This window comes from Ursus arctos, chromosome X (assembly GCF_023065955.2).
Source record: "Ursus arctos isolate Adak ecotype North America chromosome X, UrsArc2.0, whole genome shotgun sequence".
In the NCBI taxonomy this organism is placed as follows: domain Eukaryota; kingdom Metazoa; phylum Chordata; class Mammalia; order Carnivora; family Ursidae; genus Ursus; species Ursus arctos.
In genome coordinates this window covers 55056789-55061293 of record NC_079873.1, presented here as the reverse complement: position 1 = coordinate 55061293, position 4505 = coordinate 55056789, and positions in this window count along the sequence as shown.

Sequence of the window (4505 nt, the reverse complement as noted above, 5' to 3'; positions counted from 1 at the left end):
TGTGTGAGGTTTGGCCCCACATGGGTTGGTGGCAGGGTGCAACAATATTTCTAACCCCTCAATAAGAGCAGCCTCGTCCCATTTTGTCTATTTTCCCCAGGCAACATTTTCACATCGAGCTCGGGAACATCATTTCTCTCCCTGAGCTGCAGTTCAACAGCTACCTAAAGCAGGGTTGGTGCCCCAGGGCCCTCTCATCAGGACACTGAGCAGAGCTCGGGGAGGTGTGAGTGTGAGGCCCAGACACAGGTCACTGCCCCCTGCGGGTGGTACCGCTGTGTGGCCTCTTCTTCGAATGGAATACAGGAGGCTGCGCCCTGCTCAGGCCGCCGAGGCCTCCCAGCATCTGAAAGCCTTGGGGAGCAAGAGGGGACAGGCCCAGGCAGGTGGGCTCCTGTTCCCCTCAACTCCTACCCTTAGGCTGCGGAGCAACTCCGAGGCGGTGCATGTGGATGGGCGATCTGGCCCAGACCTGGGAATATGCAGCGTGTGCTCCTAGAATCATCCCTATAAGACATGGAAGAGACACAAGTTGGCACAGGGTCCTGGTCTAGGGTGGGGGGCACAAAACGAGCAGTGAGCTGACTGCTTGGTGGGAGAGGCTAGGGTGGGGGCAGCACCCCCTCTGGGCGGCCGTCCAGTGCCCTACCTGCCTCTTCCAGCACAGTTCTCAAGGTGGGTATCTTCACGCTGCCTGGAGAAGCCACTCCGTTTCCCACCCCGCCCCTCCTCTTCCTACTGCGCCGGTTCCTGCTCCCCCTCCTCCTCCTTGAAGCCTACTTGGCTGTTGACACCTTGGAGATATTTGTAGATCACTATCTCAGGAGGCCGTTGGCCTGACTCATCCCCGAGCCAGCCCTGTCTGCTGGCTCCTTTCATCTTCCCCTCGCAGCCAATCCCTCTTCACCCTTAATCATTTTCTCTCTCCCTCTAAATGCCCCCCCAGCGAATCTGGCTCCCCACTTGTCTACCCTGCCTGTTCTTTACTTGGGAATTCTTCAGGGTAACCCCATGCCACTGTCTCCCGGAGCAGCAAAGGCCACTTGAAGATGGCTCAAGGTCTTGATTTGGCAGCCCCCTCGCTGCCGCACCAGTTTGGACAAACAGCCTTGCTTTGCTGGGCCTCAGTTTCGTCTTCTTGTAAATGGGCAGCAATGATGCCAGCCCTGCCAACATCACACAGGCCCGTAGTGAGGCGTAAGATGAGATCATGCCCGTGAACAGCCCTTTGGGGACTCAGAGGTGGTGCACTTGGACGGGACTGCCTAGGGCCCGAGAGGAAGGAAAGAATGAACTTGCAATTACTTCGAGACTCCCTTCAGCTCCCTTCAGCCCTACCGCGGGCCCTGCAGCCCTGCTCGCAGGCTGGCCAGCTCGTACTCTCTGCCTCTGTCTCCCTCCACATCTTCTCTGTCTTGGTCATTCCTCTCCCTTGGTCTCTCTTTGTTGCTCTCGGGGAAGAATACTCTGCCTACTTGCTGTCCTGCCAGGCTGGGACAGTGCCCACCGTCCCCCGAGGGAAGGAGCAGGCACGCTGAAGTCCGCAGACCATGACACCCCAGAAAGAGTCCAACTGTACTTCCAGAGAGCCCCAGAGATGGGAGGGGCCTGGGTACGAGGACTTGCACCAGCTTCTCCCCAAGGGCCTGGGCCACAGCTGGGCTGCGGGTGGCGGGTGGCGCTGGGAGTGTGGATTGGCTTGCCTAGAATTACTGTGTTATTCTCACAAACCAAACTAGTCCCTGATGATGTCCCTCTTCAGGTGATGTCCCCATTCCACTGAAAGCATGTCTTGAGCTGGCCTGGGCCCACTCGCCTTCTCTGGGACTCCGCGTCCCCCTCTGCACAATAAGAGGGACTGGGCTGGGACAAGGATGAGGGTTATTCCAGCCCGAAATCTCGGTGTTCCTGACAAATGACACCCTGTCAGCCATGTCTCCCAAGGGGCCCTGGGAGTGTCTCTCTTGGAGGCCAGCTCGGGGTGGCTTCGCTGTGATAACCGCAAACTTCAACAGCTCTGCTTACCAGTAGGTCTTCAAGTAGGTCCTTTGCAAGGAGAGTCCACGTGAGTGTCCCAGAGGAAGACAGCCATTGGGCAGAGGCAGGAATGGGTTTGCAGAGGGCGGCCTCAGTACCGTGAAAGAGCAGGCCCTCTCCCAGCAGGCAATAGAGGCAGAAAGTCCTGGGTTCTAATCCCAGCAGCTCTGCCACTGACACCTTATGGTCCTGGACCAGTTCCTTCCCTCTCTTAGACCAAGTGTCCTGTCATCCAGAAAGTGGGGCTAAAAGAGTCTTGCCATCACAGGATAAAGAAAGGAGTTGGTGCGAGTGCTTGATACCAAGCCTGGCTCATCAGAAATGCTACAAAAGATTTCTGTCTTCCTTCCCCAGTGTTCCCTGGGCAAACTTTCCTGGTGCCCTCCTCTTTCCCTCCCTCACTCCTCCTCCGTACTGTGAAAAGCAGCAATAGGCCTGGCCCCTCTCTGAAGCATGGCCAGCCAACTGGGGGGCTGGGATTCACACTTGGTGCTTCAGCAGCTGCTGAAGGCCTCTTGTGAGCCACATGAGGGAGAGAAAGACAGAGAAGGCCGGGCCGGGGCAAGACAGAGACAGAGAGAGAGAGAAGCAGAGAGACAGAGAGAGAGAGACGAAGAAATGCCATAGAGGCAGACACACTCAAGGACACAGAAAGATGGACAGACGCAGGAACAGTTTGGGTGAAAGGCAAACAAAGACAGAGAAAGGCAGGGGCAGAGAAGGGAAGCGGAGAGACAAGGCAACAGATGCACACAGACGGAGAAGGAGGCAGGGAACGAGGCAGACAGTGAGATGGCGAGGTGCAGAGAAACAGAGGCCGGGCTTGAGAGAATCCAAGACAAAGGGAGGAGGAAACAAAGGCAGGAAGCCAAGGCGATGGAGACCTAGAATGGGAAGAAAGGGAGGGAGGAGGGAGGAGGGAGGAGGGAAGAGGGGGAGGGGCGCGGGTGGGGAGGGAGGGAGGGAGGAGGGGGAGGGGCGCAGGAGGGGAGGAAGAGGGAGTTGTTAGTTCAGGGCTCAGCACAAGGCTGACACAGCACATTCTCTACACTCTCCTCTCCCTCCCACTGCCGGCCTCCAGCTGCCCCCATCCCTTTCTTATCACTGGGCCCTTGGCTGGGGAAGGGGCCGTGTCCCCTGCCTGTTCTGCATATTCTTCTAGGTCAGGGTTAGCTAGGGCTGCCCAGCCCCTTCCCTACCCTCCTTGGCCTCCTCAGCAGCCTGGGGCTCAGGTGGGGAGGAAGCAGGTGACCACCCCAGGGAGAGAGGGTAACGTTCCTCCTCCTCCGCAGTCCGAAGAAGAGGAAGCCGAAGGGGGCCGGGGACTAGGCTGCTCAGCCTCCTTCATTTGCAAGCTCCCTCCATACTCTCATCTCCTGGAGGGCTAGCGGGGCGTCTCAGGGCTCTGCGGTTCAGGGCCAGACTTCAGGCTTTTGCCTGGGATCACTAGGGAGCCCAGCCCCACCTCTGACGCGGCAGCCACCCCTGGGAGCTTGAGGCGGCCAGTTCTCGACTTCCTAAATGGAACCAGATCCCATTTGCCCAAAACCAGCATGTCAGATCTCTAGGCCTGGCCTTTGAAGAAGCCGAGAGGGGGCTCCAGAAGGGAGGGGGCGACAGTATAGCCAGGCAAATGGAACAGAAGTCACCAAGCCTGCCTTGCTCGTGGAGCTGGGTTCTTTAGGAAAATGAACAAGATCTAGGTCCTGGGGGTAGGCTTTCTTCCTGAGCTGCTCCTTGCTGCTCTGCAGTTTACACCATGGCAGGAGGGAAGAGAGGGAGTCAGGAGGGCACTGAGTCTTGGCCAAGGTCTCAGGTGGCTGCTTGCGGTCCTGCTGCTTGGGGCATTAGGAGTAGGGGCAACGGAAACAGTGGGCAGAGATACATAAGACCCAAGTGCAACATTGGCTTTTCCCACTCTCTTTCAAGCAGACATTTTGAGATCCTGAGGAAGGCCACTCTGGTTTCTGTCCCTTGCTCTCCTCTGAGGGCAATCAGCCGGCTGGGACGTGGGGTGCAGAGCTTACACCCTAGCCAGGAGAATCTTTTGCAGGAACTGGCGTTCTTTACCCTGTGGGGAAGTGAGGGAGGCACTGTTTTCCTCTTCAGAAATCTGAGGAGCTGCCGTGGGGCAGAAAGTTGACAAAAACGCTTGGATTTGGAGAAAACTCCCCACATCCATCCTTGAGGGGGAGGGGCCCACCCGATGGCTAGGGCAAACCTGAGGCAGGCGTGCAGATCATGGCACTCTTTCAGCCACTGGAGTTGCCCCCCATTAATAAGAGTTTAGAAAGCAGAGAGGTCCCGAGGAGGAAGGGACAGGGAGACGAATTCAGACTATGACTAGGGAATCCCCGTCTGATAACGAGAGTGGGGTCTAAGAAGGGAAAGAAGCCGATCCCCTGGGGTGGGGTGTGCAAGGCAGAGTCCCTGGCAGGGCACTAGGTGAGAAAGAGATGATGTGGCCT